This window comes from Protomyctophum bolini (genome assembly GCF_963924005.1).
Source record: "Protomyctophum bolini genome assembly, chromosome: 22".
Lineage (NCBI taxonomy): Eukaryota > Metazoa > Chordata > Actinopteri > Myctophiformes > Myctophidae > Protomyctophum > Protomyctophum bolini.
This window is the reverse complement of record NC_137883.1, coordinates 25,713,792-25,728,877: the sequence shown is the minus strand read 5'-3', so window position 1 is coordinate 25,728,877 and position 15,086 is coordinate 25,713,792.

The window sequence follows — 15,086 nt, the reverse complement described above, 5'->3', positions numbered from 1 at the left end:
CACAGGAGAACACACGTTTTGCATATCAAATTGTGGGAGTTCTTGAAATGAATGAAAAAGTTTCAGAATCACTGGTCTAGATTAACAGCCACCAGGAACAGTAATTGGACTAGTTGCAACGGTGTGGTCATTTGTCTTTGTTCATTCTGCCATTTCTGGAAGTCATTCCGACGGATCGTTAATTTATGTGATCTTATTTTCTTGCTTTTTTTTTTACCAAACGATTGAACTAGAAATTAATTTAGGTTTTTAGAAAGACCTCAGTTGAATTGGATTGACCTTAACTGTGTGTGTGTGTGTGTGTGTGTGTGTGTGTGTGTGTGTGTGTGTGTGTGTGTGTGTGTGTGTGTGTGTGTGTGTGTGTGTGTGGGTGTGGGTGCGTGTGCGTGTGCGTGCGTGTGTGCAAATACTATAACCTGCATTGGTTGTCATTAAGTGACACACTATTACACAATATTTGGCACATCATTTTTCATACACTTATTATTTCTTACTTACAAAATGCAATAATACATTTTAATTTAAGTTCATTCCAATTCTTAATTATTTTAACAAATACCAAAATTTCAACCAATTGCTGTGGTTGAAAAGTACAGGCTATATTTAAACAAATCAGATTCCAATCTGGATGTGCCACAGATCTGATTCAGGCTGGATTTGGCTGCCAGTCTGAACACGCAGATCAGATCTGGTCACTTGCAAATGCAGTGTGAATGGGCCAAAAGATCAGATTTGACTGGATGTGACTGCAGTCTGAATGAAGCCTAAGTACCTCTTCCTCCTGACCCTGGTGTCTCTATTTTGAGCATGTGTGACAGTGTATGACTGCTTGTTTGTCTACATTCCCTTCTCTCAACTTTCTCTAAAGCCCTTGTTTATGCCATATTCATTAGTCCAGTGGTTCTCAAAGTGGGGAGAACCCCAGGGGTACTTGAGGGAGTTCCAGGGGGTCCCCAGCTAAATGATAGTTTGGAACCAAATGAACCCTTTATAGTTCTGTAACTTTGAGAGTGTACAAATGGAACCAAATGGATCTGTGACAAATACTCTGGATGTGACACAGCTAGATGTGATTCAGGCTGGATTCAGGCTAGAGTTAGCTGCCAGTGTAAATGGGGCCGTATTGTTGTGGGCCAAAGAGAATGTCATAGGTATACAGTAGAGTAGGCTATTTGGCTGCATAAATGTATGTACAGTATGCTTGCTAAAAGTCAGTTCACTCTGCAAGCCTCCAAGAGAATGTTGAACCACAGCTGTATGTTTGGCATGGCTAACATTACAGCCACCACCACGCCAGCACATAGCTCAATATTTGCTGTTAATCCAGCAGGTCAACATTGACTCCACACAGTCCCATGTGTGGACATAAGATATTGAAACTTGTACATTGTTTGTCTTACAAGATTATTAACTGGAATGATTTGAATTACCCCTGAACCATCCCTGGACTGCCCTCTCCCAGGGTGATCTCAATTTGTCCACTTCACAAAACAAACAGAAACTGAATGTGAATTATGTAAAATTTGCACTTCCTACAGCTCTATTTCTGTTCAGATTAATATATTTATTCCAGCTGTATTGATATATTTTTCCAGGACCTGCTACATTACATCTGTTTATGCTAATGGTTCACAATGTTATGGACTGATGGAATTACACACCATGAAGATGGAATAAAAACGCTACACAGGTCAACATCTGCTGTACTAGATTGAAGACTATACAGTAATGACCAAATACTGTACTCACTGGCAGGGGCGCCCAAAAGGTAGATCGCGATCTACCAGTAGATTACAAAGGCTGTGCAGGTAGATCACATGACATGCCCCTAAAGAATATTTAATTGACATTTTGGCTTTCAGCTCAAACCCACAATGCAATATTTTGTTTTCGCTGTGCACAAAGGTCAGTAGCATTACAAATAGTCGGTATTCCAAATTCCAATGCCACCTCAGGTACATATTTAAACTATTTTCAGCAATGGTTTAATAATTCTTTAGGTGGGTAGATCTTGTTGAGCCGGTCATTTTGAAAGTAGCTCTCAAGTCAAAAAAGTGTGGGCACCCCTACATGATACATTTGATCTCTGAGTATGACTATGAGATATGACATTGTAAAATGCTGAGTTCATCGTCTTTGCACACCACTAGTGTTCAGTTGTAACTGGTATCATGTTGCTCAGTTATGTCATGTGTGACAAATATTGTACTTTTTACTCCACTACCATTATTGGAAAAGTTTGGTTGATTTTGACATACACATCAAATAGAAAATACAGCTCTCATAACACTGCAATGCAATGCACTGTGAGCTTGTAGAAGGGCTATTTTTTAACGGTTTTGTATTTTTAGCTGCGTTTCTCCGAAAAACGGGCCCAGTGTGCAGCCACCTTTATTTGGATTAGTATATTATTGTTAAAAATCTGATTGCTTCATCCACCACTGTGTTTTGGAGTACAGTGATCAGCAGTCTCTAGAGTAACACAAACCATTAAGGACAGGTGTTGCCATTTCCTCCACCAATTTACCAATATTGTTTTATGAAAATGAATTCACCATAATTAGTACCAGTAAGACGTCCTGAGGGCGAGAAGCGAGGTCGCGGTGAAACGACAGGTCTGGGAATGCCCATTATGGACATAAAAATAAATTTAAAAAAATCGGTCCGGGTATAGGGCGTATAATTTGTGCTAATTAGTTAATTTTCGGGCCTGTTGAGAACTCTATTTTTCGACGGCTGCCAGTGTCAGTCACCGCTGCACTACCTGTGTTACACTTAGCTACATTAAGATGTTTCACAATAAATATATTTCAAGCAATAACAGCTAGAATTGTGTATAATGTGTCAGTGACCTGCAGACCTATAGTTTCATTCCCTCCTAATGTTGATTCAGTCTTATCATTACAACACACCAGGTGGCTCGTTTATCCCTCCCTGAACTAAAACCTGCTGACTGAGTTTAAGTGCTGGTCTGGTAGTCTAGTCTGCACCACAATGCATCATTCTGATTGCATGGTGTCTAATCAGGACAAGCTGAGTAAGAAATTACAAATTAGAATAGTAATTTACAACCTGGTGTCCCGCAAAAAAGGGGAAAAGGCGAATTGCCAGAAAGTTCACAATGCGTCGTATGACTATATGAGCTGTGAGTTTGTACATTGTCCATGGTGCCATCGTCAAAAAAGTGTAACATCAACAACATGAGAAAAGAGACTGTTCTGGCTACAGCTAATACAGCTATTCACCAATTTCTATTCTCTCTAAATAAGATACAAACTTCATAGATTATATTATGCGATGAGATGCGAGAGTGTGGACTATAGCCACCAATTTATAGGACTCCTGGATGGCTGCCCTCCACTCCCAATATTATCCAACATGAGGGTCCGGAGCCCTGCAGTGTTGCTAGCTCCTGCACTGTCACACTGAAGTGCATGGGTCTACATGAAATGGGTCTACGTAGGTGGGGAGCCTATACATGTATTTCCCCACCAATACAATAGGTGCTTGACGTGCGTCCTGTGTTGGCCCATAGTGTCAGTTCACTCAATGTTATGTTCTGGGTGTCTGACACTGCAGTGCCCTGCTAGCCTCATCCTTCTCTCTCTGACCCTTGACCTGTGGAAAGCCTCCGTGGAGGGCCACGGTTCTGATACAGTCCACCCATCAAGTGCTATTTGTAGCATTCTTGTGTATAGATGCCATCCAGGGCATTTTCCTGCTGTACTGTGAGTGTCCGTGCATATGTAGTTCATTCATACTGTAGCGCCTATAATTTCTATCTTCATACTACTTTATGTAATCTTCCATAACCTACAGTAGCGATACTGTACCTGACCATCTCATATCTTAGCAGGTGAATAAGAAGCAAAAATGGCTTTTCAAAACACAACTCAGCTTGATTGTTATTTGTCGGTGGCAAAGGTGGGTGTGTCATAGCAAGCACACCACTAACTCCTACCTAGTGCAGGAATCTGTGTAAAAGAAAAGAACGTGAAGTTAATCAAAATGTAGTCATTATGGACAATGCCTATATCACCAGCATGACAGGTCAATCGCTGGGATTATCACCCCTCTGCCACAGTCCCCATGATTAAATGGGATTTCTTCATAATCTGGCCAGATGGAGGATTTATTTTTATATAATCACATTATTAGATCAAATATGAAATGATACTGCCCCCAAATCCTCATTTGGTTTTGGATGGTTATTATAGTGCTCAATTACTCATCACATTATGAAACTCTTTTGCAACCAAAGTAAGAAATGGATGATATTCAGAAAATAATGAAGACATGTGAAGGAAACTGCCATGTCAGCAGCATACTGAGGTATATGTACATGGAGTAAACTGCTACCTAATCTCACACACACACACACACACACACACACACACACACACACACACACACACACACACACACACACACACACACACACACACACACACACACACAAGACAACAGCTTTTGTATGGTTGGAGTAAAATAAATAAACTGAGTGAGAATGAAGTAACAAAAAAAGGATGAAGGACCTTTTAATGGTCCAGGATCAAGTCAAACCCTATTACTAATAGAGAGGCCCATTAATCTTTAAGTGTATAGGCCTGCCATTGCTGAGTAGCATGTCTGTGAAAGGAAAGAGCGAGAGGGATAGAGTGATCAGAGAAAGAGAGAGTGAGAGAGAGAGAGTGTGAGAGAGAGGGAGAGAGAGAGAGAGAGAGAGAGAGAGAGAGAGAGAGAGAGAGAGAGAGAGAGAGAGAGAGTAGGATAGTAGGATCCTGGTTACTTGCTATTCAGATTGTGTCCTTGCTAAGTCAAAGAAGTAAACACCAGGGAGCACGGGAACAGGACTGCGTTACACCAGCGCCCTGCTGGCCACGATAACTCATAGCATGGGCTAAAATATCACAGTGACCTAAACCAGTTCTCCTCCATGATATGTTTACTAGAAGCATTGCGTCCAATGTACAAGACATCTGCTGATTAAGAGGTGATCCTGCAGTCCATCTGGTCTGAATCTATTCTATACTCTATTCTTGATAGATTAAAAGAGCAGTATTCCTAGTCCAAAGATGCAGAGATCGAAGCCTAAATTGATATGTATGGTAATTAAGTAGCCTATGGTATGCCTTTATAGAAAAGCCGTTCTGTCATTTGCCTGCATTAGAGTGCATTCTGCACATATTTAGCAGACTACTGCGACTAACACAGTTTGTCGATTAGAATATTTGCGTCAATATCTTTGTCAAGTCAACCACTCTGGGGTTTGGCAGTCAGTTGATTAGAGTAGTACCATACTATACACTATTTCAGGTTTACTAAAAACCACTGTAATTTATACTCGTCGTACAATGAAGTATGAATCAGCATTTTACTGTATCCAGCTGTTGAGTATAGCCAGACTGTAGACAGCTACATGAGTCTCTGCAAGACAGACAACTCTTCCACAACCAAATGCTACAGAGAGCTACATGCAGTTTCTTTGCATTTTCAGCACTTCCATCCTGTTAAGCATAACGGAAACATCAGAACATTTTGTGAGACAACTTATCTATCAGCATGTCAATTGATCGTACACATCTTGCATAATGTTGTTCTTAGACCGTGAATAAGCTGATAAAGTGCTAGAAAAGCAGAGGGAAAGCACACTCACTGTCTATTCCAACTACAGTATGTACTGCAAATGTCTGATATAAATTCTGTAAGCTCCATGTTTTCCATATCTTCTCTGCTCACATCCCTCCGAGCTCTTCTCTCTCTACATTGCCGAGTGACACACACACACACACACACACACACACACACACACACACACACACACACACACACACACACACACACACACACTTGAGGCAGCTAGACTCGAGTTCAGCAACACATTATTACATGAATGTCAAAGAACGTCCCCAGCTACATTCTCATTATTTATTTGCTCATTCATTCATCCCTCTCTTCATCCACGGACCACAGATCCTCTCTCAGCCACCCCATCCCACCATCCCAGGTCCCAGCTTCCACCCTGACTGCAACCCTCTCTCCCCTCCCCCTCACTCAGCATTCCATTGTGAGTGCCTGGTTCAGCAGCTCTCCTGCAGTATGCACTATGCAGCCTTCCCTTAGTGTGCAGTCTGAGGCCGAGCCAACCGCGGCACAGCCTCCCATCTGGGCTCAGGGGATGGGAAGGGAAGGGCTTCACGCTGTAGGCCCGGTCAGGAAAAACAACACACAACAACACTGACACTCTGAGTTGCTGCCGCATCTACATGCCGTGGCAACCAGAATGGCCACCGAGATCTGTTGATTTGTTTGTTTATGAGTGAAAATAACACAAAGCATGAGCTTTCTGTCTTCCTCTGTTCCATCCTTTGTTTTTGCTTACATAATAAAGGATTCGTGAGATGAAAACTTGCTGACATTGCAGTTTCCAGACTGGTTGGATGGTTAACTTAACATGCCGTGCACAGTGGCAGAGGATTTTTGCGTTCATTTATCTAGTATCTAGTCTGCAGCACCTCTTAATCAACAACAAATTGAGGAACACAAATTACACAATGGGAGTTGCAGGCATCGTGCTGAGACTATTCAGCCCTTTTCTGGCCCAGCTTCTTACAGACTGCTCACAAACAAAGATGCACATTTAAAAATGTTTTGATGGTGTATATGTGTAGTTGTTTTTGTTGTAAAGAATCAATACACAAATTGCTATCTATTCTAAAACTACCACTATAAGGTACAGTAGCTTGCTTTGGTAAGCATAAGCAATCATACTTTTATTGGACTAAAATACCCGGACTGTGGCATGATGACAAAAATATCACGATTGCTATCTACTCATTGGCACAATGATAGATGATCACATTTTCCCAATAAACTAAGGAATGGTTAGACAGTCATACAAAACCAATCACAATAGGTCAGCACTGTATCTGCACTTCAATACAAGGTAGATTTTCAGAATTGTCATTAGTCCAGGATTAATACTCCCTGACTGATAAATCCTTTGATGGCTTCGGATGTTGCTAAATTGTTTGACCCTGGGTGACTCTTAATTCTCTTTACAGATGTGATGCTTTTTGCAAAGCAACTCTGCTTGAATTTGTATTAGCAGCACAAGCTTAACGTCCAGCCCTCAACAGACTACAGAGAAATGAAAGCCATACATCAGATCAAATCCATTTATGTAACTATGCAGACTATACATGCGACTGACTAGGCTGGGTTTGTCCATCGCAGTAAGCAGTATTGCAGCCTAGGGTAACAGTTGCATGTCGTATTATGCGTTCATTTCAGAAATTAATTTAGTTTGCATGCATTTTGTATAATCAAACCTGAAAGAGTGTATTAACATCATAATGATATGATAGAGTTTAGGCTATACAGCTAATCGGGCCAAACATCGTTGTGTAGGATGTTACAACTTCATCTTCAACAGAACAGAGCTTTGAAGGCCAATCGTAGCCAATATGGAATAAGAAACATCTGACAGATACATCTTGATAATTTGACCAGGGGATAAAATGTACAGATTTGTGTGAGTTATGGACAAAATCTGTAGGAGAATTAATGGCAGAAACTTTTGTCAGCCAGAAAGTGAGCCAAGGAATACTGAGGAAAATATTGGATTGTATGCTACTAGAAGTTCTGGGCTAAAATGTGAAGCGCCACCTTGAGGCCAATTTGAAACATTTAGAGCAGAGGCTCTTCCTAGCCTGCTGGGAGTGTGCGCGGCACTGCGCGCAAAGTTTCCTGCTGAACAGTGCCGGAGAACTGTTCACAGATGCGCGCACACACACACACACACACACACACACACACGGAGGACGGACAGGAGTGAAATATATAGTTTCCGCCGGCCTTAGGCGGAAACTGTGGCGGAGACATTATAGGCACTATAGTCGAAACTAAGATCTGAAAAGCTGAGAGTTATCAACGTCCATTGTTGATACATTGGAAAGTGCACATGAAAGAAAGCTAATGAACATTACATTATTGAGTATAGCCAGACTGTAGACTTAATTCTTAACCCAGTCTCCAATGTGAAAGCTAAAGAACACTGTAGCACCCGAGCATCAACAAAGGTTGGCCAGCTGTATACAGTAGCATAGGTGCAACAGTTGAACAAATGAATCGATTTGTATCAATTTTACAAAATAATTGTTAATTTTGATTGTTATTGTGGTATGTATTTTGGTGTACTCAGTCTGGGGCTGGGGGAGGGAGTTGTTAAGGGATGAGCCTGGGAAGTTGGGATGGTCACAACATTCATATCATTATTAGGCATGTAGTCCCCTGCAGACCCCCAAGTGGTCCGCAAAGTATTCCCTGTGGGGTTCTGTGTATTCCTCGGACTCAGACATCTCTCTGAGACACACACACACACACACACACACACACACACACACACACACACACACACACACACACACACACACACACACACACACACACACACAACACAAACACACACCTATAGTCCCTGTCATTGCCATAGAGTTTTGTTATTTGTTTTGTTATTAGCTCGTGTGGTCTGACACACACGCACACACGTGCACGCGACCCGTCGTTGCAAGACACACACACACCCGTGTCCTGCTCGTGACCTTATGCAGACCGTGGCCATCTTGCCAGCAAGGTGCTAACTAGGTGCAACTTCCCATTGACAGCCCATTTATCCAAACAGAAAAGTCCTATCTAATTGTATTAAACAACGTCAAACTCACCAACATTGCAGCTGTACGGAAAGCTTGAATTATCCTCTTTCTATTTATAGTGTTTGTTTCATAAAAGTCCACCGTAGACATGTTATGAGCTACTTCCTGTCAGGTAATTCCTTGCAGATAATTATTTTAGTATCAGTATCAGAGTTATCAGTAAAGCAATTAACCTCCTGCTGCCTCATGCATTATGTGAATCAAAAGCCTCAATTCACAGACAGTCCTACTAGGCTGAGGAATATATCCCACCCTTTTCACATTGGCCTGTTATAGCGCGGGCCAATTGTGTTCGTATTGATACTCGACAAAGCCGGATGCACCACAGTGGATTCAAACTCACATAATCCTTGGTGGTGGTCATTACGTATCAGGGGAGCAGTCAGACAGATATTTTGTGAAGCCACTGAGGAGATCGGGATTTCCTGAAAGTTCATATAATGGCCTGTTGTGGCGCTGTCATTGGGCCCAAAAAAACCCATAGCCCCATAGAAGTCCATGTATTTGGGCCCAACTTCACCTAGACTATTACCTTAATAAACATGGTCATGAATACTTTCTGCTTCCAGTCACTAGTTTAAAGGTAGAGTAAGTGATTTCACTTAATTCAAATATCACTTATTTTTTTGTTTTGTTGTGATAATCCTCTCTACTATAGAGTGTGCTGACCATATAAGGAGTTCCTCCCTGTCCCCAGTTAACCCCTGGGGGTCAAAAAACCTTAGGTTTCGTTTTTGACTCTCTATCCTGATTGGACGAAGGCTTAGGTCCCACAGCCAAAAACGAAACCTAAGGTTTTTTGAGTGAAATCACTTACTCTACCTTTAAAGTCTCATTTCTAATGTCATAATATTCTTTTTGGAAAATTATGGTCCCATTTATTAAAGAAATGACCATAAAGTCGCGTATGTTCTGAGGGGCGTGGCTACCGTTGCAGTCTATGATCGGGATCCCCCACCCACTCGAGTCAAAATAAAAACCAACGGAGAAGAAGGGGGGAAGTCCCGCCTCGTTGTCTGGGCCAGCCAATGGGCCAGCTGGGCCCAAACGGATCTAGAAAGATGGCGATTTACAATTCATGTTAGACCCGGGGAACGCTTTGTCCATATTTTTTACAGTCTATGTTACGTATACAAAAGTGTTAAATGACGCCTTTCTACATATCTTACATGTTACTTACTATTATTCCTGGACCACACACACTCTTTGCTCCAACCCTATATTCCTTTCTTTTGGTGCCTACCAAACTGTTCATACCATTGCTGTGATTATTACGCGGAAGGTCAAAACATGTATCAGTGGTGGTCAGACAGTCACTAAGTACATTTACTTGAGTACTGTACTTTTGTATTCATGACTTTCACTCCACTACATTTCAAAGACAGATATTACTTTTGACTCCACCACATGTCCTTTTTCCTTTCTTTCTTTTTTTTCAACTTTTGACACTGCAAATTTGTAGTTGAGTATTATAGGAGTATCTATACTTTGAGTCAAGTACTGGGGTTGAGTACTTTGTCCACCACCACTGAATACATATTCAAAGGACTATGGTGATATTATGGTCAGTGTACTGAAGATAGTGAGTATAGACATGCTATAATATGCCAGGATTATCAGTCCCTGACCCTGTATACTCATCCATCTCTAATGAGAACTGTTGTTTTATATAACTGTAAAAGAAAACACCACACAGTTACTGCATCCATTATATACCTGGATACAGACATCCAGTATGTTGACAACCATGACCCCATATGGGATCAATTTTATATAATACATCTCACATAATGACATGCCCCGAATAGGGACACCAGGGTTAATGTGGTTAATTTCATGATAATGTTCTTAAAATTGAGGTCTTGATTGTTAGTAAGTGGTGTGAGTTGAAAGGTTGTCACTGTGCTCCAAGACATTTTATATAACTTCTCGAACAATTACACAGCAGCACATCAATGTTGTACTGCTGCCTACGGTACTCTCACTCTTTCAGCCTAACATGGCAAAAAAGAAATGCATTATTCATGTATTGCACTCCAATTCCACAATTATATTATTGTGTTATATAACAAATCAGCATTAATATTGCGATGATTATCCCATAATCCTGATTCCCAGCCAAAACAGGCCTTACTGTAGCTACTGTCAGAGAACACTCTACCTCTGACCTTTTTCATTGATGACGCTTTGGTAAACAAGCAGCCTACCTTGAAATCAATACCAGTGATCAACAGATGTTTTGTATAAACCTCTGAAGACTAGATATTGTACAATTATGCTGAAATACTTTAACACTTTACCACCAGGCAATTAATTATTTTCTGCAACACACAACTGATGATAAATTCAAAATGAGGAGGGTGTGAATGAAGATGAGGAGGAGAAGGAGTAGGAGGAGGAAAACATATATTTGCTCAAGCTTTGTCAAGGGTGTTTGTTGCTGCTGCAGCTTCAGGGTTATGGAAGGCTGCTGCTCAGTCAATTAACACGCAAGGTCACAGTTTCTTTTTTTCCTTTTCTTTTAACAAAGGGGTTGGTGACAAACACCATGAAAACCTTCCTGCCTTCAAGGCATCACACTTCTCACATACTGACTGGTTTATTTGTGAATGACTTTGGGCATGTATCCATGAAAGTGGGGTCTGGGGAGCCTGCAGGGGACCTTGAAGCAGTTCCAGGGGGTTCCCAGCAAAACGAGGAACAGCTTAACCATGTAAGCCCTATTTTGTACTTAATCAAATATAGAGAAAATCGCCAATGTCATGAGCTTGTTACGGCTATTTTTCAAATAGGGATGCCTGCTTAATTGTCTCCACCAGGCCGAACGCATGGGAAGATATGTTTTGCACTTCGTCCATGTACAGCTAATCTCCGGCACTGCCAAACTGTGCACACACACACACACACACACACACACACACACACACACACTCACACACTCACACTCCCTGGATGCCAATTCTGAATCTCTGACCCAAATTTTCCAGAACGGCCTGTAGCGCCACCACCAGATTGTATAAAGTACATCACGCAAATCGGTACACACGATCTCTATAGTCATGTGATCAACACGGATCTGTCCGATTTCCCATATTCCATCCTGATTGCTTTCCAAAGTTGGCAGGATTGGTCCGTTTTGAAAAAAATACCTCAAATCATGAACACAGCGCACGATTTCTGTGAAGTTTTGCGCACACATTCCCACTATGGCTGAAGAAGAAATGCCAATTATTTTTCAAATCAGCCTCATGGTAGCGCTATAACAGTCCGATTTGTGTTTTTACCTATAACTGCATGCACATATGTGTAAAATGTTTAAGCAGAAGGGAGTTCCAACCACGCATCAAGCCTATATGGCAGACCAGTCTGGTGCATGTAAGAGGCAGGACAGGTTGCAGGTGGAAGGAAGGCACTGGAGCAACTCATTTTATTATCAGGGTGCAAGTATAAAAGAGACCTTTCGATGTATCAGTCACATCTTTGTCAGGTCACTTTTTTTTGCCCCCAAAAACACATTGTTTATAATACTCTTACTGTCTTACACATCACAAATGTACTTGACCTGGTGGAGACCTGTGCTACGAGATCTAATCGAACAACAAACATCTTCTCTGACTCTGATGGAGGTCCCTGGCACAAAATATTTTCTAATGAAAGAAATAAGAATTTATTTGGGAGTCCTTGACATGGAAATATTTGAGAACCACTGCCACATAAAAAGTGTGACAATGTGGAAATTTGCAAACATGTTTTAATCATGCAGCTAAACAGAACGCAGTCTGTTCTGTTCACAGTGGTCCTGTTTACATATAGGCTATGTGAAATCGACATAATAACTTAACAGTCTGTCTTTCCTATGCATGTTGAACATAATTTATAGACAATCAAGCAATTGCCAAAGACTTAACATGGCTCTTCCTTCCTTAGCATTTGAATTTCCTGTGGTTGTTCGTTGTTCCATTATGGTGGTGCATTAGCAGCACTGGGTATTTAGGCCTGATCTGCAGTGTGTTAACTTCTACCTCCTATTAAATAATTTTAAAGGCAGCTTGATCCCAAAATCTAATTTAGTTTCATTTGATTTTGATGAGGTATAGCCTTGCACAAGACCTTTAACCTATAAACCATGCAAACTTTACTTTTCTTTGCAGGCCCATCATGCAGTCTTATCACCAATATTAAACAATGTTGACAATAATTATGAATGAATTAAATTGGTTCGTTTATTTTAGGAGTCATGTAGGCCTATACTGCTATAGGCCTATACATTTATGCAACGACTATGAGGATAAGTAGGCTATATCTTCCTCTATTTTCTTCCTCTATTTAATTTAAGGTGAGATGAGACTGCATGGGAGAAATAAAGACTGCATGTTCAAGATACGCAGCTGACTTGTGAGGGGGAGGAGAAGGGATGAAGAAGACCTTGATGGAAACGATGGCGGCATGTTCAGTTTATGGACAAACTATAAAGGGTCGTAAGGCTGGCTTGGCTATGTTTTGAATCTAATAATATGCAGATTGCTTATAACGCCAGGCTTCATAACATCAGGAACGTTATAGGCCTAAAAATCAATGAATAAGTAAAATTCAGGGGAGCAGCGAAACGAATGTGTTACGTTTCATTTTGTTGAGGATAGGCTATCGACAAAACCCAATTTCCCAAAGTGAAATAGGCTAACGAACCCGGACTGTTTTTAAAAATCCAAATTAATTGTCTCATCATCATCATGATGATAGGCTATTCGATGTCCTGGATGAAACATGTCGGGAAATAGACGGAAATAGCCGACTAGCGTTGTCTTTATAGGATGGATAGAGTAGGCTATATATTAACCTGGCTGACAGAATAACACTATCCGCCGGGTCAAGACAGTTCAACGCCACCCTAAAATGTCCTCGCATGCAGTCCTTGTTGCAATAACCTATAATATAATATAATAATCTACTCGACGCGCTGGTGCCTGGTGGAGTTATCAAAATGGGGTTTATTATTGCTGCTGTCCCTTTCAACTGTCAAGTCGACTTCATTAACCTTACTTGTAATCAATATTCATCACCCCACCCTCCTCCGGCAGGCTACCGCATCCGCATCCACGGACCTACCATTCCGTGCCAGCTGGTTACGATCCGGAGTCCGGTGACAGGGGTGACAGTCCTACTAGTCCTGCACGTTCAAAACATTCCGACGGGAAACATGTTTAAAACAAACAAAAAAATGTCTTGTCTTCTTGAGTTTGAAAGGGAAAAAAAAGCCAAAAAAAAGATGGAGAATAAATCCAAAACAAAAATTTAACGGCGACAAGGAAACAAAAAAACGGATGGGGAGAGGAGCCGAGGCTAGCAGCGATGCTGAATCACTCCCCGCTGCGCTGCGCTTCACCACCTTGCAAGTGCAACCATTGTGCTGCAAGATGCTGGCTGGCTGGACCATTGTGGGAGCTATACTGGAGGAGAGGGAGGGAGGGGGTTAGGGAAATATGTCGCCATGACAACCGAAAAGGGAGCACATCTGACGTCAAAGCCTGGGAAGAGGTAGAGATCTGTGTGGATTGGATGGGGATTGGGAGGGAAGGGAGAAGCCTCTCTCTGATCCTACATCGTCCCGCGCAGAATGTGAACACGAATGCAATCAATGCAGTGATTCCTCTGAACCGGTTTAGTTTTCATGGACCTCCAGTTTGATATATGCGTTAGGCCACTGACACCCATTTGATACGACTTTATCTCTTGTTGGACCCAAATCTATCTAGACCTAGTCCTAGCTATACAATCACAACTCTGAGTGTAAAGGCAGGTGTCTGAGAGTGTGTGTGTGTATCCTATTCTGACAAACATTTAGCTGGACACCACTGCAGGAACCAATGCCAAAATTAGCTAGGCCTACTTTACACATCACATGGGAGCAATCCTCAAACAGTAGCCTATGTGCACAGTGCACACACACCAGAGCAATCCATTAACCCAGACATGGAATAGTAAAAATCTAAATTAATTACATCATAACAAAATTTCAAGAAGATCAAATGGAACCGTTCTTCTTACAGAAAGTTAACAGAATTGACTGATAGTTAACAGCAACAACATCAATAATGTTTTAATTGTTTGCTTACACACACACACACACACACACACACACACACACACACACACACACACACACACACACACACACACACAAGGACATGGGTTCTCACGAGTCACGACAGAGGGCTACCATGAGCAACTGGTAGGCTACTGTTTATATAATACACTGAATGCAATGCTGTTTGTTAGCCACTAGATGGCGAAGGCTGAGTAAAAAATGGAAGAATGGCACTCCAAGAGGAAGGAAGTACTCAGCAGTGAATTGCTTCCTGACTCCTGGGATGG